The 23489-nt window shown below is 48.4% G+C and overlaps 2 long non-coding RNA genes across 3 annotated transcripts; one reads left to right on the top strand and one right to left on the bottom strand.

The window, feature by feature from the left end:
- Positions 1-5821: 5821 nt before the first annotated feature.
- LOC148217539 (uncharacterized) lies at positions 5822-8501 on the top strand. Of its 2 annotated transcripts, none has more exons than XR_015801011.1 (3): positions 5822-5936; positions 7038-7205; positions 7532-8501. It is a non-coding gene; the product is annotated as an uncharacterized LOC148217539 (long non-coding RNA). The 2 variants fall into 2 exon arrangements; XR_015801010.1 differs by having other exon boundaries at positions 5829-6411.
- On the bottom strand, positions 6964-8942 carry LOC148217538 (uncharacterized). The gene is made up of 2 exons (XR_015801012.1): positions 8844-8942; positions 6964-7325 (listed from the first exon to the last, which is right to left on the bottom strand). It is a non-coding gene; the product is annotated as an uncharacterized LOC148217538 (long non-coding RNA).
- Positions 8943-23489: the final 14547 nt, after the last annotated feature.

Here is a 23489-nt window from a genome sequence, read left to right as displayed (position 1 = left end):
CGAGGGATTTTCAGGGGAATCCGGGGGGATTTTCTCGGGGATTCAGGGGGGTTTTTCTCGGGGATTCAGGGGGGATTTTCCAGGGGATTCCGGGGGGATTTTCTCGCGTATTCCCGGGACATTTTCCTGGAGATTCCAGGGGGATTTTATCGGGGATTCCGGGGGGATTATCCAGGGGATTCCGGGGGGATTATCCAGGGGATTCCGGGGGGTTTTTCCAGGGGATTCCGGGCATATTTTCCCGAGTATTACGGGCGAATTTTCTCGGGGATTCCGGGGAGATTTTCTTGGGGATTCCGGGGGGGGCTTTCACAGGGATTTCTGGGGGATTTTCGCGTGGATTCCGGGGGGATTTTCTCGCGGATTCCGGGGGCTATTTTCCCGGGGATTCCGGGGGAAATTTCTCGGGGAGTCCGGGGGGATTTTCTAGGGGAATTCCGGGGGATTTTCTCGGGGATTCTGGGGGGATTTTCCCGGCGATTCCGGGTTGATTTTCCCGGGGACTCCGGGGGATTTTCTCGGGGATTTCTGGAGGATTTTCCCGGGGATTCCGGGCGGATTTTCTCGTGGATTCCGGGCGGATTTTCTCGTGGATTCCGGGAGGATTTTCTCTTGGATTCCGGGAGGATTTTCCCGGGGAATTCCGAGGGATTTTCAGGGGAATCCGGGGGGATTTTCTCGGGGATTCCGGGGGGATTTTCTCGGGGATTCAGGGGGGATTTTCCACGGGATTCCGGGGGGATTTTCTCGGGGATTCCGGGGAGATTTTCTCACGTATTCCCGGGGCATTTTCCTGGAGATTCCAGGGGGATTTTATCGGGGATTCCGGGGGGATTATCCAGGGGATTCCGGGGGGATATTGCAGAGGATTCCGGGGGGATTTTCCCGGCGAATTCCGGGGGGATTTTCTCGGGGATTCCTAGGGGATTTTCCAGGGGATTCCGGGGTGATTATCCCGGGGATTTTCCTGGGGGATTTTCCCGGGGATTCCGGGGGATTTTCTCGGGGATTCCGGGTTGATTTTCCCGGGGAATTCCGAGGGATTTTCTCGGGGACTCCGGGGGAATCTTCCAGGGGATTCGGGGCGGATTTTCTCGGGGATTCCGGGGAGATTATCCCGGGGATTTCGGGGAGATTTTCTGGGGGATTCCTGGGGGATTTTCTCGGGGATAGCGGACGGATTATCACGGGGATTCCGGGATGAGTTTCTCGGGGAATTCAGGGGGATTTTCCAGGGGATTCCGGGGGGATTTTCCCGGGGAATTCCGGGGGATTTTCTCGGGGATTCCGGGGGGTTTTTCCCGGGGATTCCCGGGGATTTTCTCTCGGATTTTTTCCGCCATTTTTCAAGCATTTTTTCCCGCAATTTTCCTGGATTTTTCCCAAATTTTCCCCATTTCTCACTGATTATTTTCCCCATTTCTCAATGATTTTTGCCCCAATTTATCAAAGATTTTTTTTCCCCATTTCTCACTGATGTTTTTCCCCATTTTCCCCCCATTTCTCACTGATTTTTATCCCCCATTTTTCAATGATTTTTCCCCATTTCTCTCTGATTTTTGCCCCATTTCACCATGATGTTTTCCCCATTTCTCACTGATTTTTCCGTTGATTTTTCATGGATTTTTCCACCCATTTTTCGTGGATTTTTTTCCCCATTTTTTCTCCATTTCTCACTGATTTTTTCCGCCATTTTTCATTGATTTTTTTCCGCCATTTTTCATGGATGTTTCCCCCAATTTTCATGGATATTTCCCGATTTCCCCCCCCATTTCTCACTGATATTTGCCCCCATTTCTCTCTGAATTATTCCCCCCATTTTTCATGCATTTTCCCGCCCATTAATCACTGATTTTTTCCCCATTTCTCACCGACTTTTCCCCCCATTTCTCACTGATTTTTATCCCCCACTTCTGACTGATTTTTCCCAATTTTTCGTTGATCTTTTTCCCCATTCCTCACCGATTTTTCCCCCATTTCTCTCTGATTTTTCCATCATTTTTCATGGTTTTTCCCCCCCATTTCTCACTGATTTTACCCCCTTTCTCACTGATTTTATTAATGTTTGTATTTCTATTTCTATTTATGTTTATATTTATATTTATTATTATTGTTTTGCATGTTTATGTTTATGTTTATGTTTATATTTATGTTTATATCTATGCAGGTTAACGTTTGTGCATGTTTATGTCTATGTTTATATTTATGCATATTTATTTTTATGCCGGCGAACGCGGGCAGGCGTTTTATGTAAACGCCTATCCGCCGGGGTCCTAGAGAGGCCGCCATCTTGAGCGTGTCGGGACTCTCAAAATGGCGGCTCGGGCGGCACCCCGGCTGACCTGCCAAAAATGGCGGCAGAAAGGGCGGGAAAAAATCAGGACCCCGGTGTGTAGGCATAAGATGCCTGATTACATCGCCGACGCCGATCCGCTCGCCGACAATTTTCCCGGATGTTTCAGAGCGTGCTGACAACGGCCGCGCGGTCCCCGGTGCCGCGGGCGTGAGGGCGCCGGCGGGCGCGGACAGGCGTTTTATGTAAACGCCTATCCGCCGGGGGTCCTAGAGAGGCCGCCATCTTGAGTGTGTCCGCACTCTCAAAATGGCGGCTCGGGCGGCACCCCGGCTGACCTGCCAAAAATGGCGGCAGAAAGGGCGGGAAAAAATCAGGACCCCGGTGTGTAGGCATAAGATGCCTGATTACATCGCCGACGCCGATCCGCTCGCCGACAATTTTCCCGGATGTTTCAGAGCGTGCCGACAACGGCCGCGCGGTCCCCGGTGCCGCGGGCGTGAGGGCGCCGGCGGGCGCGGACAGGCGTTTTATGTAGACGCCTATCCGCCGGGGTCCTAGAGAGGCCGCCATCTTGAGTGTGTCCGCACTCTCAAAATGGCGGCTCGGGAGGCACTCCGGCTGACCTGCCAAAAATGGCGGCAGAAAGGGCGGGAAAAAATCAGGACCCCGGTGTGTAGGCATAAGATGCCTGATTAAATCGCCGACGCCGATCCGCTCGCCGACAATTTTCCCGGACGTGTCAGAGCGTGCCGACAACGGCCGCGTGGTCCGCGGTGCCGCGGGCGTGAGGGCGCCGGCGGGCGCGGGCAGGCGTTTTATGTAAACGCCTATCCGCCGGGGTCCTAGAGAGGCCGCCATCTTGAGCGCTGCCGCAGGGCTGGGTCCCGGCCCGCGGGCCCTTCCGCCATCCTGAGAGGGGCACGGTGCAGTACCCGCCTGTGTCCACACGGCGGCAGCACTGCCGCCCAACTCAGCCCGGCACTGCCGCCCTGTCAGGGACAGACAGAGAAGGGAGAGAGTTCCAAGCACCAGAGTCCCCACCTGTCATAAAATCCTCTCAATGAACGCCCCAAAAAAACCCCGACCCAAACTAAAAATGCCCTGCCTCTGACCAAATGAAAAAAAAAAACCTTTTATATATATAAATCATCTATTTTTTAATATTTAATTTCTAGTCATAATCTAGACATATTTCATATATTCAATTTAATTGCTATTCTATTTATCATATATACAATATTATTTTATTATTCATTATATACATAGATTTATATTACTAATGTTATTTCTATTTTATCTATATCCATCTATATTTGGAGGTTCATAGTTTTTAATATTATTTCTTTAAAAGCTCTGCCTCTAACCAAATAGAAACAAAAAACTCGATTATTTTAAATTATATTTGAATATATTTTTCTATTTAGTTTTCATATTTATATCTGTAGATTTATATGTCTATATTGTGTATTCTATATTTATATACTATTTAATGTAGTTTTTACTAGTATATTAATATACTAGATGCTATTTACATTCTATTATAACATACTATTTAATAGAACATATTAAAATCGATAAATTATTTATATTACATACTACATACATGTATTTTATATTTATATTTATTTCTATAGATTTATACTTACATATATATATGCATATATAGTTATAATCATTTTATGTCAGTATCTATTTTTGCATATTTGTATATTTTTGCCTATATTATTTTCAAAAAACCCTCCTCTAACCAAATAAAAACCAATAAAACATTCCTTTTAAAGTCTGAATATTTATATATTTCTATTTTCATAACATAATATAATGTAATGTAATATATTTATATATTGGTTTCTTATATTTGCTTCTATATTTTTATTCTTTATCTTTTCTATTTACAGTATCTATAAAAAAACCCTACCTCTATCCAAACACAAGCCAATAAAACATTCCTTTTAGACTATATTTAGCTATTTTTTAAGGTTCTGTTTTTCATGCATTCTACACCCACCCCTCCCTCTCAATGTTCTGGCACCCACCATGACCCCCCGCCATGCCCGACTCACCTGCTCCTCCAGCGCAGCCCGGCTCCCTCTCCCAGGGACCTTGGGGTGCCCCAAACCACGTCGGAGCCCCCCTCAGCCTTTTTTCCTCACCCCAAAGAAGGCACAGAACGACTCCTTTAATGAAGTTGTTTTAACAATTGTAAGGCTAGAGCTTTTGGTATCCACTGCTTGCCATCCCTTGTAAACCAATTTTTTTCTTCTTTCTTCTGCAGCTTAATAAACCTCTTTTTTTCCCCATAGTTTTCCAAATGCATGTATTACCGCATATGCATATTTAGAATCAGTAAATATATTTAATGTCTTGTCCTGCTATAATTCACAGGCTCTCACAAGCGTGTGCAGCTCTGCTGTCTGAGCTGACCAGGTGGCTGGTAACCTCCCCCCTTCCTTTAATTGCTTTCCATTCACGATAGAGTATCCTGTAAATCATGAAGAATGGGGGGAAAAATCAGTGAGAAATGGGGAAAAAAATCCCTGAAGAATGGGGGGAAAAATCAGTGAGAAATGGGGAAAAGTGGGGAAAAAATCCGTTAGAAATGGGTGGGGAAATTCCATGAAAAATGGCGAAAGAAATCAGTGAGAAATGGGGAAAAATGGGTAAAAAATCAGTGCGAAATGGGGGGGGGGAAATCAATGAGAAATCGGGGAAAAACATAAGTAAGAAACGGGGGGGAAAAGTCCATGAAAAATGGGGAAAAATCAGTGGGAAATGGGGATAAATCTGGAAAAAATCCATGAAAAATGGGGGAAAATATCAGTGAGAAATGGGGGAAAATGGGGAAAAAGTCAGTGAGAAATGGGGAAAAATCAGTGAAAAACGGGGGGAAAACTCCATGAAGAATGGGAAAAAAAATCAGTGAGAAATGGGGAAAAAAATCCCTGAAAAATGGGGGAAAATATCAGTGAGAAATGGGAAAAAATGGGGAAAAAAATCATTGATAAATCGGGGGAAAAATCAGTGTGAAAGGGGGGGAAAAATCGGGATCGGGGACGTGGACCGGGACTGGGATCGGGGACCGGGACGGGGAAATGGGACAGGGACCGGGATCGCGGACGGGGACCTGGGACAGGGACCGGAACCGGGATCGGGGACGGGGACTGGAGACAGGGACCGGGACCGGGATTGGGGACTGGGACCAGGACCGTGATCGGGTTCCGGGACGGGGAACTGGGACTGGGACCAGGATCGGGGACCGGAACCGGGGACTGGGACCGGGACCAGGACTGGGGACGGGGACTGGGGACAGTGACCGGGACTGCAATCGGCACCGCCCCCCGAACCGCTCCCGGAACCGCTCCCCGGGCTACCCCGGCACGGCGACCGGGAACGCCCCCGGCACCGCCCCGGCACCGCCCCCGGTGCCGCCCCCGACACTGCCCCGGCACCGCCCCGGGTAGCGCCCCCGGCACCGCCCCCGGGGCGGGCCGCCGAACGCACGCGATGACGCGCGGGGGGCGGGACGGCGCGGGGCGGTGACGCGCTTCATGCCAGGAGCAGGGCCGGGTGCGACGAAGACGGGAGCGGGCCGACCCGATACCGCGCGGGGCCGCGGGCCCGGCGGAGCCCGGCCCGCTGGGTAGGGGCCGCCAATGGCACCGGGGCTTCTGCTTCGGCTTCTGTCCGTGTCGGCGGGGAGGCCCCAGCCAGCGGTGCCCCTCTCCCTCGGCGACACGGGCGTGGAACTCGGCATCGGGCGCTGCATCGCCGCGGACAGCAGGGGGCGCACGGGTACCGATACTGCCATGGGGCCCGGCGCTGCTCTCCTGCTCCGCCGCCAGGCGGCGCTGCGCTGCCGTCCTGCCGCGCCTCCGGGCACGCTCGGTTTCCTCGGGACCCCGGGCCCCGCCTGTCCCGCCGCTGCGGAGGCGGGGGATGCTTTATGGGACTGCCCGAGCTGGCAGTGCCGGGTCTGGGGCGTTGGGGCGCGCCTTGGGGGGCTGCGGGTGCGCTCGTTTCCTCTTCTGCATGGCCTTCTGTGTGAGCATCTCTCGTTGCGACTGCTCTTGGAGAGTCAAACCCCTCCTCCTAAGTGGTCTCAGGAGCCTGGCAGGGTGAGTTTTGTTTCACAGGGGAAAGGGCCACTGGTCGTGTCCAGAGACCTGTGCACCCAGCCAGGTTTCTGCCTGATAAAATTCCAAATGGATGAGGATTTCTCCCAGCCCCAAGCTGCCCCCACCTGTAACCCTGGCTGCCTTTGGGGTGCCCAAAGCCTCCTCTGTGCAGATCTCAGGAACCTGGGAGGGGTGAACAATGTTGCACAGGGAAAAACCCCACAGATTTTATCTCCGGGCCTGGGGCCAGGAGCAGGCATTTGCGTGCTAGAATTCCAGAAGGAGCACGGTGTCTCCCAGACCCAAGCCGCATCCAGCTGTGACCCAGCTGCTCTTGGAGTGCCAAAAGCCTCCTCGTAGCTGATCTCAGGAACCCTGGAAGGGTGAGTTTGGTTTCACAGGGAAAAGGCCTCAGTTTGTGTCCAGAGATCAAATAAGGGACTCTGCTTTTCCTCTAGTTCTCCTTCCTGTTTTCACCTGGGCTACAAGGATGGGCATGGCCTGTATTTCTCATATCAAAGTGATGTTACTAAATTTGTCCAGAAGTTCTGATTGTTATTTTTATTAGTAGTAGTAATTTTCTGATAGAAAACACTCTCATTTTGCCTTTCCCACGTTGTTTCCAGGTGCTGCCCAGGATGGACATCTGTGGTCTCAGACAGTGATTCCCGAGGAGCAAGGAAAGCCTTTTCCTCACCTGCACAGTTCAGGTGGATGGGACAGAATTGGTGTGGCCTGACAAGGCAGGAAAAGCTGTCTGTGTTCTGGAGTGCCTTGAAAGCTTTCTCCGTCAGGTTTGGAAGGGGTTTCTCTTTGGGATTTCTTGTGATGCAGCACCACGGGTATCCCTTTGTGCCAAGTCCAGTGCTAAAGGATTGAAGAACTGACAAGTGGGGTCTGGGATGAAAATGCCTCTAATAAAATTAAGCAAAGAATACAATAAGAGAAATGAGCATCCTTTTAATGTCTGAAATAGTTAGGAATAAAAATGCTGGAAAAGGGCACTCTGAATTGGTGTCACTTGTCATGGATAAAACCCCAGAGTGAGGAATCAGAGCAGAAGTTGAGAGCTGGAATCCTTCTGCAGTCGACTTAATTTTCTTTTCCTCCTCTCTTTCAGGACAGGAAGAATCACGACTCTCCTGCCATCTTTGCCAAGAGCTGTGGTGTTTGATCAGCCAAAGCCCAGAGGCTTCAGCACCAGAGGTCTGAGCCTGGAGGGCTCCTGGTGCTGCCCGTGCTGTGGGCTATGTCAGAGGATGCAGGGTTCCTCTTTGCCTCCCTGCTGGGATTAACTGCCATGGGAATGTGGGATCTGGGTGAAACTCCAGCTCTCCTGGTGTTCAGGGGAGCAAGGTCTGAGGGACTCCTCTCTGGGGATGTGCGGTGAAGGACTGAATAGTGTGGAAGGAGAGTATTTATAAACTGTATCACTGTTTCTCCCAAAATTGGGGTGGAGCGGTGATGGGGGCGGTTGGGTTTGGTCTGGGCCTGTTATTCTTTGTGCAATTTTTAAATTCTCTTGTATGATTTACTGTCCGGTATCTTTCTAACAAAAGCTGACATAAATTTAGATTAAGGATTAGAACTTGGCTCCATTCATTGCAAACATTTGACAAGGCTGGAGGACTGGGGTGGTGACTGCTCTCAGGAAAGGTTACTTATTAATACTGTGTCAGATTTCCCGCAGTGACTGTCAGGCCTGCATGGCTGTGAGTTCGTGCTCTTCTCACTGGGGAAATAAGTTCAGCAAAATTAGAAATGTTAGAAAAATCCAGCCAAAAATTCCACCTCTGTACCCCCTAAGTTTTCCCAGTTTTTCCCAGCTAGGAGCTGCACAGAAGTCAGGCAGGGGAAGTGACAACAGGGAACAGCTGAAAAATTCAAAGGCACAAAGAGGAAAGGGGAAAGGTTTCAGAAAACAATTCTATGGTCTAAGAATAATTTCTGATTCCCTACTGAGAAGAACACGAACTCACAGCCATTCAGGCCTGACAGTCCCCTGCAGTGAGAGCTCAGCACACATCCACAGAGGCAAGTCCAGCATCTTAAATGAAAAAATAAAAATAAAAACCAGAAGAAAAAGGTGATTTCTTCTGCTTCAGAGTTATTTCAAGTTCTTAAAGCCCAAGCAACATTTGCTCTTGATTTTGGTTGGGTGAATCATGAGCAGTGGGCACGGGTCATGCCATTCATTGAGCAGAAAACCCGGGGTCATTTAGAGGGGACACAAGAACTGTTTGTGTAGCGACCTCGGGCTGCAGAGGGGCAGGAGAAAGGCCAAGGGAGCTCCCTGGGGCCACCAGGGCCTGTGGGGAACAGAATGGACGCTTGGATGACCAGTGGAGGTGAGGAGTGGATCTGAGTTCATCTACAGGGAAATAAGGAGGGGATACTCTGGAGTGAAAAGCTGAGGTGATGAGTTCACCCACCTGGGCACGAGTTGTGTTTGCACAAAGTGGGAACAGAGGTGAAGGTCAATCCAAAGTCGATCCTGCTTGACCTCTGAATTCCAGGATAAGTTTTACAAGCTGCCAAATGAGGGAGTAAAAATACACAAAAATGAAACCGAGAGCATTCATGAGGTTCCTGGGAGTCCATTACACTGTTGTCATAGAATTCTTAATGAGTTTTGAGCTTTTAATGACAACAATTCAGTACTTTCTTTGGATTATTCACTGTGTAGGATTTGGGGTTTATCTGGATTTTAAAGGCGTCGTGGTGGCCCTGACACTGCTCAGGAGCTGGTAGGAAAAGCAGGGTCAGAGCTCCTGGCAGGCACAGGGTGTTTTTCCCAGAGTGGACTGTGGAGGAATTGTTTGGGCCTTGGATTGTCCCTCTGGGTGATGCCAGTTGCTGTGATTTGTGTAATTCCATACATTTAATTCCCAATACTTGCCAGCCCAGGAGCTTGAGCTGACAGGGCAGCACACAGATTGTTCTCTGTGCTGTGCCCCGATTTGGGGTTGGCTGTCAGCTTTGCTAGCTCCCGTGAATTATGCCCATAGCCCCGAATTCCCTGCTCAATTCCCACTGCCATAACCTCACAGCGCCTCATGGAGTGGGGATATACTGTGGCAGGAAGCTCAGCAGCATCGGCACAGGGACAGGTGTATATTCCAAAGAATTTGCTGTTTCAAACCCTCATCCCCCAGCCCCGCCGATGTCCCTGGGGGGCACTTGACAGAGTTACCTGGATTTCAGCTGATTTCACCCCCCCGAGCTCGGGCTCCAGGTGATCTTTTCAAGCAGGAGAAGGCAGGGGCCGGAGGCGCTCGTGGCCCGTGCCGAGGCAGTCCCTGGGGCCACGAGAGGACATCTCTCCCTGCAGAATTTCAGTTCTTTCCAGAGCCTCAGCAGTGACAGAGGACAAAGAGGAAGATGAGGAGGAGGAAGAAGGGGGAGAGGGTTTGAGAGGAGGGGAAGCCCAAATCCGTGCTGTGTGCGGAGCTCCGACAGCACGCTGCAGCCCGCAGCTCAGTGTGAGCACGGGGCAGAGGAGGCGATTTCTGGGCATTCAATCACCCTGAGGCGGGCCCGGCACCGCCCCTGCAGCACCGTCCCCAGCACAGCTCGGTGCCGCTCCGGGATCACCCGGCCCCGCCCCCGGTGCCGCCCGGGACCACTGGGGACCGCCCCTAAAGCACCGCCCCGGCCCCGCCCGGTCCCGTCCCCGGGACCTCCGTGCCCCGCCTCGCCAAGCCCCGGCTCCGCCCCGAGCCTGCCCGGGCTGCGCCGGCACCATCGCTGGCGGCCCCGCCCCTCTCCCCCGGGCCGAAGCGGGCTGAAGGAGATGTCCGCACGATTGGAAACGCCGCCGAAAATCGCACCCGTGGGATCGGTGTCGGCGTCGTGCGCAGGCATCCCACTAGAGCGAGCGGGCTCCTTGCTGTGCCCCCCTCCTTTTGCAGCCAGAGTTAGAAGGTCGGGGAGCGACACCCGAGCCGCCATCTTGGGAGAGGCAGGCGCGCAGTACCGCGCTCTGCCCACAGGGTGGCGCTTGGGAGACAGGCAAGGGATGGAATCAAGGAGTGTCCCAATCCTTGAGGAAATCCCCCTGAATGAACGCCCCAAAAAACCCCGACCAGAACTGAGAAACCTCCTGCCTCTGTATGAGTGCAAAGGGTGTGCAAGGAGTGTGCAAATAGCGTGCATTAGCAATCGATCGGCAGGCATTGGAAAGCGATCGCCGATCTAATCGATCGGCAGGCGCGATCAATCGATCGCCGATCTAATCGATCGGCAGGCATTAGCAATCGATCGCCGATCTAATCGATCGGCAGGCGCGATCAATCGATCGCCGATCTAATCGATCGGCAGGCATTAGCAATCGATCGCCAATCTAATCGATCGGCAGGCATTAGCAATCGAACGCCGATCTAATCGATCGGCAGGCGCGATCAATCGATCGCCGATCTAATCGATCTGCAGGCATTAGCAATCGAACGCCGATATAATCGATCGGTAGTCGTGATCAATCGATCGCCGATCTAATCGATCGGCACGCATTAGCTATCGATCGCCGATCTGATTTTTCCCGCCATTTTTCATGGATTTTTTCCCCCATTTCTTACTGATTTTTCCCCAATTTTTCATGCATTTTTTCCCGCAATTTTCGTGGATTTTTTCCCATATTTTCCCCATTTCTCACTGATTTTTTTCCCCCATTTCTCAATGATTTGTTTCCCCAATTTATCAAAGATTTTTTTTCCCCATTTCACCATGATGTTTCCCCCATTTCTCACTGATTTTTTCCCCCATTTCTCACTGATTTTTTCCCCCCATTTTTCCATGGATATTTCCCGATTTTCCCCCCCATTGCTCACTGATTTTTGCCCCCATTTCTCTCTGAATTTTCCCCCCATTTTCCATGCATTTTTCCCCCCATTAATCACTGATTTTTTTTCCCCATTTATCACTGATATTTGCCCCCATTTCTCTCTGAATTTTTCCTTCCATTTTTCATGCATTTTTCCGCCCATTAATCACTGATTTTCTCCCCATTTATCACTGATTATTGCCCCCATTTTTCACTTATTTTTTCCCCACAGCATCGGCCACCACAGCACGAGCAACAACAGCTCGCTCTGTTCCCGCCATTGCCCATGGATTGTTTGCCTGTTTTCCATGGATTTTTTCCCCATTTCTCACTGCTTTCCCCCCCCCCCCATTTCTCACTGAATATTCCCCCATTTTTCATCGACTTTTCCCCCATTTACCACTGATTTTTCCCCCATTTCTCGCTGATTTTGTCCCAAATTTTCCCCCATTTCTCATTGATTTTTTTCCCTGTTTCTCACTGATTTTTCCCCCATTTCTTAATGACTTTTCCCGCCATTCGTCACGGATTTTTTCCCCCATTTCTCAATTATTTTTTCCCCCACTTTTCCCCGTTTCTCACTGATTTATTCCCCCATTTTTCATGGATTTTTTTTCCCCCATTTCTCACTGATTTTTTTCCCCATTTTTCAAAGATTCCCCCCCCGTTTTTCACTGATTTTTCTCCATTTCTCACTGATTTTCCCACCATTTTTCATGTGGTTTTTTTCCATTTCTCACTGATGTTTTACCCCATTCTTATTCCCATTCTCATAGCTCTATTTTATATTTATACATATTCTTATATTTGCATTATTTCTGTTATACACTAGATTTTTCATAGATATTTGCTACTTAGATTTCATTATATTTTACATGTATACCAATCTATTTCTATTCTTTATATTTTATTTTTATATTAGCTATAAAAACCGTGCCTCTACCCAAATAAAAAGCATTTAAACATTCCTTTTAGACTATATTTAGCTATTTTTTATGGTTCTGTTTTTCATGCATTCTACACCCACCCCTCCCTCTCAATGTTCTGGCACCCACCATGACCCCCCCCCCCCCCCCCCCCCCCCCATGCCCGACTCACCTGCTCCTCCAGCGCAGCCCGGCTCCCTTTCCCAGGGACCTTGGGGTGCCCCAAACCACGTCGGAGCCCCCAGTCTCCACACCCTCCCCCTCCGTAGGGAACGGGAATGGGATGGGGAGCACACAGGACAAGAAAGGAACACAAAAGACACACTGGACAGAGAGAAGAAAAGGGCTGGAAGCTGGATATGAGGATGAAAGTGGAGCAGCAACAAACCTCAGGACTCTTGACTAGAGAGTGTGGCTGCTGAACGTCTCAAAAAAAACCCCCAGCTCCAACACAACATGCTGTGCTCACGGCTCGGCCTGGGACTCGTCAGTGAACATCTCTCTCTTGCCAGGGCCATAAAGCCCCCGAGAAAACACGAGGTGAGGTTGATGTGCTCCGGCTTTGCTCCTGCTCAGCCCTAACCCCAGCCCCTGCTGCCAGTGAGCACCCTGATCTCTGAACCTCTTCTCAGCTTGTTTGTACGCTTCCAAATTCCTTCCTCTTTCTTCAAGCTTCATCTGTTTCCTGGCATTGGGAGAATGACAAGTGTTTAGCACAGCGCAATGAATACAACAGTCTCATTTTCAGAAGACACAACTGAACGAGAACCGACAGCAGCACTGCTTCGAGACAATCTGGGCACACGTTTCCCTTCCAGCAATCTGAGCGTTCTTTTGTGTCACGCCTGAAATTCTGAAAATGGTTTTTTGAGAAAAATTATCCATAACTAGAAAACAATCAAACCAAATAAATAGAACCCCTATGATATAATAACAGCCCATATACTACAACACTCCAATTCTAATATTAATAAGAAAACAGAAATTAGCTACACAGCATTACCTCAAACAAACACTACATACTGGCAAGAATCAAAGCCACCACAAAATAATTCAAAAACTACCCTATGCCTTATGCTACAGGCTAGAACGCCATCGGCAAACCTTATCAAGGTATCCTTTAAAAACAACGCCCCACCAAAAACAAAAACAACACAAAACGCCATTCAAGAACTCCCTTATCAACACCTGAATGAAAAAACATGGCATTAGATAAATAGACCATTGCCCTTATCATACACCATCTACAAACAAAATAAAGCTATACCATACATCCTCGAAAACCACCTTCAAAGCACGACATTAGAAAAAAAAACTTTCCAGAATTAAAAGCTGTATCTAACAAAAGCCGTCTGATAAAATTAACAACCAAGCCCCCACCATCAGAGCTGCCCCTACTAAACTCCCCATCGTACATATGAAAAATCAGTTTTAAAAACCTACTTCAATTCATTCTGCCTCAAATACAAAGCCATCCAGAAAGTTACCTTCACTCAAAAACAAAAGCGCACGTAGTAAATAACATTAAAAAATAAATCAGCACACTACACACCACAAGCATAAAATATTGAATTAAAACCAAAAATACCCCTATTCATTAAAGAGCCCAGCCGCAAGCTATATTTAACTATAACTTCGTGCAAACGTACACATATCATTAAAATAGATTTCTTTCAGAATACAACTGATGATCTAAAATAGTAAAGTGTCCGAGAACGATATTATAATAGGATATCCTCGATCATCCTCCCGCAAATTCTCTCCACTGTATTGTCCGACACACACCGGAAAAAAAAATCCAGTTTTTACTTTTTTCAGCTAACTTCTCATTTATTAGCTGAGAGGAATGTTGAATTTGTCTTTACAAATGAGCTGTGGATCAGCCTGTAGATAAGGCTAGCACTGAGAGATAAAAGAAACAATGGGATGGATTCCACTGATTGATGAATGGAAAGAGATAGTTGCCTTTACAAACAAACTGCAGGGCTGCTGATAAATGAAATTGGATATCGAAAGATGAAAGAAGCAACGGGGGGAAGCTATGAATTCTATAAGAATTAAAAATTAAAAGGGAGGGTTATACATTAGAGGGGAATTTCAGGTATCAGGCGTTCCGGGAAGTCTGTGCCTCTCAAGTACCTCAGCCAATGGGAAAAGAGAGAGGGAAATGCGGCCGGGAAAATAGGATAAAAAGGAGGCTGCGTCCTCCAAAAATTTGAGAGATCCCAGGGGAATGTCCCATGGCCTCTCCCTTTATTCGAATAAAGCAAAAAGGACTCCTCTGTTTCCTTTTTGGACATAAACCGCTGGTGTTTGTGGATTAATTTTCCTGACATTTAGCAACATATTGTTAAAAAAAAAAAAAAAAAAAAAAGTGATCCAGAAGAGGGCAACATTGACAGCCATTCCAAGACAGGATGAACAAATGCTTTCACATTGACAGAGGATGCTGCGATGTTCTGAGAACAGAAGATAGAATAAAATAAAGGAAGGTGATGTTACAAGACAGAAAAGGGTAAAATAAAAGGAGTACCTGAGACTGGGGGGCGGGGGGGAAGAAAATGGGGAAATATTAATTGCTACACACTAGGTACAAATGCTTTTTACAAGTAATTTATGAGAAGCAAGCTAAAAGCGTCTTACTGCTGCTAGTGATATCATGCTCCAAGCTCTGCTAATAATTCCTATTTCTAGCAATAGTTAAATTGAACTCACTACATTCCAACTATTTTTCTGCTTGTTTAGATGGCAGATCCGTTTGGAACACACCTTCGTATAGCAAATTCTATGCCCAGGTAGGGACCTCTCAGTTCTTCCATAAAACATTTTCTTCTGCATTATGGCAAGCCTTTGTTTTAGCTTGACAGCTTTCTTGAAACTTAAATTTACGCATGTATCCAAAGACATTTGCAATTCCAGAAATCGGTAGGCACATAATATGGAAAGTAAATAACATTCTCGAGAGGGAGTTGCTTTGTTACTGAGGGGATGAAAAGCAAGGCTAGAGCTAGTAGAACTACCCAAGAAATTGGACTTAACGCAGCTTTTACAAGGCTCAAAGTAGCCATACCGAGATGTTTGAGCTAAAAGCCCCAGTTACCAGACTTACAGGCCTAATAGTTATCACCACACCACATTCCCTGGTTGCAGTATTTTTAACAGCAGTGCAGAACGCTACTGAAAATTATTTTTAGGTTGAATTGTTCTCTCCCCTCACTGCCTGTGTAGCTGTTAGAGGCTTCCAGGAGGCTGGGGAAGCAGACTGCTGGTTTCACTTCCAGACAGGTCACTTCCGTGGTCTGCTGGAGGGCACTTTGAAGCCCGTGGCCTTTTCTTGCTCTATTGTATCTGACAACTTTCCTCCCCCACGTCTGTTTTTTAGCGGGCAGCATTTTTGGAGGGCCAGTCAAAGACCTCAGGCTCCGAGAGAATTCGTCTGCTTTGCTCTGTTTATGTGTGCAACAGATGGGAGCAGCAACTAAGTCAAGTAGTAACTTCTGAGCTGCCCAGTTATCAGTAAACCAAAATATTCTTTTGTGACTCTCGCCAGACGAACATATCATCCTATCCGAGTCACACACTGCCCCTCTGGCATTTTCCAGTCAGACAAAGAATTCCTGGCCCCTTCCTTGCATGAACCTCAGCTCTCCACCTTGTTCCAGAAAGAGTTCTAGATCCAAGGCCCAGTGAGCCAGCTACCCTTTGCTGCCCTGAGCAGTATGGAAACAGCCAAGCCCCAGCCCTGCAGCCCTGCCTAACTCGCCTTTGCCTCCCAAACCTGAACCTTTTCCTTGGCTGTGGCATCCTCACTCATGCAATCCTGAAGACAAAAATCTGATTTGGCAGGTGAGGCCGTTTCTAACGCAAAAGCTTCACCAAGGTTTCTCTTCCAACTTCAGCCTTAAACAGTCCTCTCCTCCTCAGACAGCCCCCACCTCCAGCCTTTAGCTGTAAATACTTACTGTTTTACAGCTAATGCTTGCCACCCCTCAAAATTAAGTCTTTTGATATGCATTTACATCCCTCCCTAACCATGTCCTCATCACCCTTCCCAAACTCAGCCTCATCTCCAGGCCTAGAACCTCTCCCTAGGTGAGGGACTGTCCTCGGGTAGGAGTGCTGACAGACCTGTGCATGAGCCCAGCTGCATAGCCCGTGCTAATCCCAGCCCAGCTCTAGCCTTTAAACCCACTGGGGCTTTGGTACTGGAGGCCCAGTTACAGTAACCCCTGTGGCCGTTCCGCTTCCAGGCCATCTGGGAGTTGTGATCCCCCACCCTACACCACTTTGGTGAGAAATGCATTCCTTTCTTACAATAAAGTTTTCATTTTATGTCTAAATTCAAGCATTCCGAGAAAACGTGTAGCAATTATATCAAGACAGACATGACAGGCACCAACATGAGTCTTTCATTACACACTTTTCATGCCTTCTCTCCACAGATTTCTTTGAGGCAACTCTGACTCCTTTTCTCACAGGCAGCTCCACACAGCACCGACTCCTCCTCTCCTCTGTACGACTGGCTAAACCCCAGCCTGTCCCTTCCCCAGCCACCTGAGCCTGTCTGTCCCACACACAGCATCCTCTCACCTTGTCCATCCCTTGCACGGCCACGTGTCCCTTCCTCCTCGCAGCACAGCCAGCAGGCTCCAGCCCACACTGCAGCAGGCTCTGCACCTCCAGCTGGAGCTGTGCTTAGTGAAACTGGCAGCCAGCTGACCCACGCTTTTATAACAACCAGCCTCACTGGGCAGGCAAGGCTGTTTCCACTCCTTGCTAATCAGTACAGCTGTAACTCGTTGGCAACTAGTGCCTTCTGCACTATCCTTACAAACTATTCTCCTACAGAAATGGACCGGAATTCCGCGGGGATTTTCCGGGGATTCCGGGGGGATTTTCTGGGGATTCCGGGAGGATTTTGTCGGGAATTCCGGGGGGATTTTGTCGGGGATTCCGGGGGGAATTTCTGGGGGATTCCGGGGGGATTTTATCGGGGATTCCTGGGGGATATTCCCGGGGATTCCGGGGGGATTTTATCGGGGATTCTGGGCATATTTTCTCGCGGATTCCGGGGGGATTTTCTCAGGGATTCCGGGGAGATTTTATCGGGGATTCCGGGGGGATTTTTCCCGGGAAATGCGGGGGGCTTTTTCCCCGCGATTCCAGGGGGATTTTCCAGGGGATTCCAGGGGGATTTTATCGGGGATACCTGGGGGATTTTCCCGGGGATTCCGGGGGGATTTTCACGGGGATTCCGGGGGGATTTTCACTGGGATTCCGGGGCGATTTTCTCAGGGAATTCCGGGGGATTTTCTCGGGAATTCCGGGAGGATTTTCCCGAGTATTCCGGGGGGATTTTTTCGGGGAGTCCGGGGGGATTTTCCCGGGGATTCCGAGGGGATATTCCCGGGGAATTCCGGGGGGATATTCCCGGGGAATTCCTGGGGGATTTTCTCCGGGATTCCGGGGGGATTTTCCAGGGGTTTCAGCGAGGAATTTCCCGGGGAATTCCCGGTGGATTTTCCAGGGGATTCCGGGTGGATTTTCTCGGGGATTCCGGGGGGATTTTCCCGAGTATTCCGGGGGGAATTTTTCGGGGAGTCCGGAGGGATTTTCCCGGGGTATCCGGGGTGATTTTACGAGGAATTCCGGGGGGATTTTCCCGAGTGTTCCGGGGGGATTTCCTCGGGGATTACGGGATGATTTTCTCGGGCAATTCCGGGGGATGTTCTCGGGTATTCCGGGGCCATTATCTCGGTGATTCCGGGGAGATTTTCTCGGGGATTCCGAGATTATTTTCCCGGGGAATTCATGGGGATTTTCCCGGGGATTCCGGGGGGATATTCGCGGGGATTCCGGGGGATTTTCTCGGAGATTCCGGGGGGATTTTCATGGGGATTCTGGGGTATTTTCTCCTGGATTCCGGGGAATTTTCCGTGGATTCCTGGGGGATTTTGCCGAGTATTTCGGGAGAATTTTCTCGGGGATTCCGGGGTGATTTTCCCGGGAAATTCCGGGGGATTTTCTCGGGGATTCCGGGGGATTTTTTCGGGGAGTCCGGAGGGATTTTCCCGGGGATTCCGGGGGGGTTTTCTCGGCGATACCGGGGGGATATTCTCGGGGATTCCGGGATGATTTTCCCGGGGAATTCCAGGGGATTATTCCGGCGATTCCGGGGGGATTTTCTCAGCGATTGCGGGGGGATTTTCTCGGGGATTGCGGGGGGATTATCCCGGGGAATTCTAGGGGATTTTCTCGGGGATTCCGGGGGGATTATCCCGGGGAATTCCGGGGAGATTTGCCCGGGGATTCCGAGGGATTTTCAGGGGAATCCGGGGGGATTTTCTCGGGGATTCAGGGGGGTTTTTCTCGGGGATTCAGGGGGGATTTTCCAGGGGATTCCGGGGGGATTTTCTCGCGTATTCCCGGGGCATTTTCCTGGAGATTCCAGGGGGATTTTATCGGGGATTCCGGGGGGATTATCCAGGGGATTCCGGGGGGTTTTTCCAGGGGATTCCGGGCATATTTTCCCGAGTATTACGGGCGAATTTTCTCGGGGATTCCGGGGAGATTTTCTTGGGGATTCCGGGGGGGCTTTCACAGGGATTTCTGGGGGATTTTCGCGTGGATTCCGGGGGGATTTTCTCGCGGATTCCGGGGGCTATTTTCCCGGGGATTCCGGGGGAAATTTCTCGGGGAGTCCGGGGGGATTTTCTAGGGGAATTCCGGGGGATTTTCTCGGGGATTCTGGGGGGATTTTCCCGGCGATTCCGGGTTGATTTTCCCGGGGACTCCGGGGGATTTTCTCGGGGATTTCTGGAGGATTTTCCCGGGGATTCCGGGCGGATTTTCTCGTGGATTCCGGGAGGATTTTCTCTTGGATTCCGGGAGGATTTTCCCGGGGAATTCCGAGGGATTTTCTCGGGGATTCCGGGGAGATTATCCCGGGGATTTCGGGGAGATTTTCTGGGGGATTCCTGGGGGATTTTCTCGGGGATAGCGGACGGATTATCACGGGGATTCCGGGATGAGTTTCTCGGGGAATTCAGGGGGATTTTCCAGGGGATTCCGGGGGGATTTTCCCGGGGAATTCCGGGGGATTTTCTGGGGGATTCCGGGGGGTTTTTCCCGGGGATTCCCGGGGATTTTCTCTCGGATTTTTTCCCCAATTTTTCAAGCATTTTTTCCCGCAATTTTCCTGGATTTTTCCCAAATTTTCCCCATTTCTCACTGATTATTTTCCCCATTTCTCAATGATTTTTGCCCCAATTTATCAAAGATTTTTTTTCCCCATTTCTCACTGATGTTTTTCCCCATTTTCCCCCCATTTCTCACTGATTTTTATCCCCCATTTTTCAATGATTTTTCCCCATTTCTCTCTGATTTTTGCCCCATTTCACCATGATGTTTTCCCCATTTCTCACTGATTTTTCCGTTGATTTTTCATGGATTTTTCCACCCATTTTTCGTGGATTTTTTCCCCATTTTTCCCCATTTCTCACTGATTTTTTCCCCCATTTATCACTCCTTTTTCCCCATTTTTCCCCATTTCTCACTGATTTTTTCCGCCATTTTTCATTGATTTTTTCCGCCATTTTTCATGGATGTTTCCCCCAATTTTCATGGCTATTTCCTGATTTTCCCCCCCATTTCTCACTGATATTTGCCCCCATTTCTCTCTGAATTATTCCCCCCATTTTTCATGCATTTTCCCGCCCATTAATCACTGATTTTTTCCCCATTTCTCACCGACTTTTCCCCCCATTTCTCACTGATTTTTATCCCCCACTTCTGACTGATTTTTCCCAATTTTTCGTTGATCTTTTTCCCCATTCCTCACCGATTTATCCCCCATTTCTCTCTGATTTTTCCATCATTTTTCATGGTTTTTCCCCCCCATTTCTCACTGATTTTACCCCCTTTCTCACTGATTTTATTAATGTTTGTATTTCTATTTCTATTTCTATTTATATTTATTATTATTGTTTTGCATGTTTATGTTTATGTTTATGTTTATGTTTATATCTATGCAGGTTAACGTTTGTGCATGTTTATGTCTATGTTTATATTTATGCATATTTATTATTATGCCGGCGAACGCGGGCAGGCGTTTTATGTAAACGCCTATCCGCCGGGGTCCTAGAGAGGCCGCCATCTTGAGCGTGTCGGGACTCTCAAAATGGCGCCTCGGGCGGCACCCCGGCTGACCTGCCAAAAATGGCGGCAGAAAGGGCGGGAAAAAATCAGGACCCCGGTGTGTAGGCATAAGATGCCTGATTACATCGCCGACGCCGATCCGCTCGCCGACAATTTTCCCGGATGTTTCAGAGCGTGCCGACAACGGCCGCGCGGTCCGCGGTGCCGCGGGCGTGAGGGCGCCGGCGGGCGCGGGCAGGCGTTTTATGTAAACGCCTATCCGCCGGGGTCCTAGAGAGGCCGCCATCTTGAGCGTGTCGGGACTCTCAAAATGGCGCCTCGGGCGGCACCCCGGCTGACCTGCCAAAAATGGCGGCAGAAAGGGCGGGAAAAAATCAGGACCCCGGTGTGTAGGCATAAGATGCCTGATTACATCGCCGACGCCGATCCGCTCGCCGACAATTTTCCCGGACGTGTCAGAGCGTGCCGACAACGGCCGCGCGGTCCGCGGTGCCGCGGGCGTGAGGGCGCCGGCGGGCGCGGGCAGGCGTTTTATGTAAACGCCTATCCTCCGGGGTCCTAGAGAGGCCGCCATCTTGAGTGTGTCCGCACTCTCAAAATGGCGCCTCGGGAGGCACTCCGGCTGACCTGCCAAAAATGGCGGCAGAAAGGGCGGGAAAAAATCAGGACCCCGGTGTGTAGGCATAAGATGCCTGATTACATCGCCGACGCCGATCCGCTCGCCGACAATTTTCCCGGACGTTTCAGAGCGTGCCGACAACGGCCGCGCGGTCCCCGGTGCCGCGGGCGTGAGGGCGCCGGCGGGCGCGGGCAGGCGTTTTATGTAAACGCCTATCCGCCGGGGTCCTAGAGAGGCCGCCATCTTGAGCGCTGCCGCACGGCTGGGTCCCGGCCCGCGGGCCCTTCCGCCATCCTGAGAGGGGCACGGTGCAGTACCCGCCTGTGTCCACACGGCGGCAGCACTGCCGCCCAACTCAGCCCGGCACTGCCGCCCTGTCAGGGACAGACAGAGAAGGGAGAGAGTTCCAAGCACCAGAGTCCCCACCCGTCATAAAATCCTCTCAATGAACGCCCCAAAAAAACCCCGACCCAAACTAAAAATGCCCTGCCTCTGACCAAATGAAAAAAAAACCTTTTATATATAGAAATCATCTATTTTTTAATATTTAATTTCTAGTCATAATCTAGACATATTTCATATATTCAATTTAATTGCTATTCTATTTATCATATATACAATATTATTTTATTATTCATTATATACATAGATTTATATTACTAATGTTATTTCTATTTTATCTATATCCATCTATATTTGGAGGTTCATAGTTTTTAATATTATTTCTTTAAAAGCTCTGCCTCTAACCAAATAGAAACAAAAACCTCGATTATTTTAAATTATATTTGAATATATTTTTCTATTTAGTTTTCATATTTATATCTGTAGATTTATATGTCTATATTGTGTATTCTATATTTATATACTATTTAATGTAGTTTTTACTAGTATATTAATATACTAGATGCTATTTACATTCTATTATAACATACTATTTAATATAACATATTAAAATCGATAAATTATTTATATTACATACTACATACATGTATTTTATATTTATATTTATTTCTATATATTTATACTTACATATATATATGCATATATAGTTATAATAATTTTATGTCAGTATCTATTTTTGCATATTTGTATATTTTTGCCTATATTATTTTCAAAAAACCCTCCTCTAACCAAATAAAAACCAATAAAACATTCCTTTTAAAGTCTGAATATTTATATATTTCTATTTTCATAACATAATATAATGTAATGTAATATATTTATATATTGGTTTCTTATATTTGCTTCTATATTTTTATTCTTTATCTTTTCTATTTACAGTATCTATAAAAAAACCCTACCTCTATCCAAACACAAGCCAATAAAACATTCCTTTTAGACTATATTTAGCTATTTTTTAAGGTTCTGTTTTTCATGTATTCTACACCCACCCCTCCCTCTCAATGTTCTGGCACCCACCATGACCCCCCGCCATGCCCGACTCACCTGCTCCTCCAGCGCAGCCCGGCTCCCTCTCCCAGGGACCTTGGGGTGCCCCAAACCACGTCGGAGCCCCCCTCAGCCTTTTTTCCTCACCCCAAAGAAGGCACAGAACGACTCCTTTAATGAAGTTGTTTTAACAATTGTAAGGCTAGAGCTTTTGGTATCCACTGCTTGCCATCCCTTGTAAACCAATTTTTTTCTTCTTTCTTCTGCAGCTTAATAAACCTCTTTTTTTCCCCATAGTTTTCCAAATGCATGTATTACCGCATATGCATATTTAGAATCAGTAAATATATTTAATGTCTTGTCCTGCTATAATTCACAGGCTCTCACAAGCGTGTGCAGCTCTGCTGTCTGAGCTGACCAGGTGGCTGGTAACCTCCCCCCTTCCTTTAATTGCTTTCCATTCACGATAGAGTATCCTGTAAATCATGAAGAATGGGGGGAAAAATCAGTGAGAAATGGGGAAAAAAATCCCTGAAGAATGGGGGGAAAAATCAGTGAGAAATGGGGAAAAGTGGGGAAAAAATCCGTTAGAAATGGGTGGGGAAATTCCATGAAAAATGGCGAAAGAAATCAGTGAGAAATGGGGAAAAATGGGTAAAAAATCAGTGCGAAATGGGGGGGGGGAAATCAATGAGAAATCGGGGAAAAACATAAGTAAGAAACGGGGGGGAAAAGTCCATGAAAAATGGGGAAAAATCAGTGGGAAATGGGGATAAATCTGGAAAAAATCCATGAAAAATGGGGGAAAATATCAGTGAGAAATGGGGGAAAATGGGGAAAAAGTCAGTGAGAAATGGGGAAAAATCAGTGAAAAACGGGGGGAAAACTCCATGAAGAATGGGAAAAAAAATCAGTGAGAAATGGGGAAAAAAATCCCTGAAAAATGGGGGAAAATATCAGTGAGAAATGGGAAAAAATGGGGAAAAAAATCATTGATAAATCGGGGGAAAAATCAGTGTGAAAGGGGGGGAAAAATCGGGATCGGGGACGTGGACCGGGACTGGGATCGGGGACCGGGACGGGGAAATGGGACAGGGACCGGGATCGCGGACGGGGACCTGGGACAGGGACCGGAACCGGGATCGGGGACGGGGACTGGAGACAGGGA

The sequence above is a fragment of the Sturnus vulgaris genome, unplaced genomic scaffold (assembly GCF_052056855.1).
Source record: "Sturnus vulgaris isolate bStuVul1 unplaced genomic scaffold, bStuVul1.hap1 Scaffold_694, whole genome shotgun sequence".
Taxonomy (NCBI): Eukaryota; Metazoa; Chordata; class Aves; order Passeriformes; family Sturnidae; genus Sturnus; species Sturnus vulgaris.
Note: the sequence above shows the minus strand (reverse complement) of the source record. Positions and strands in the feature narration are given on the sequence as shown.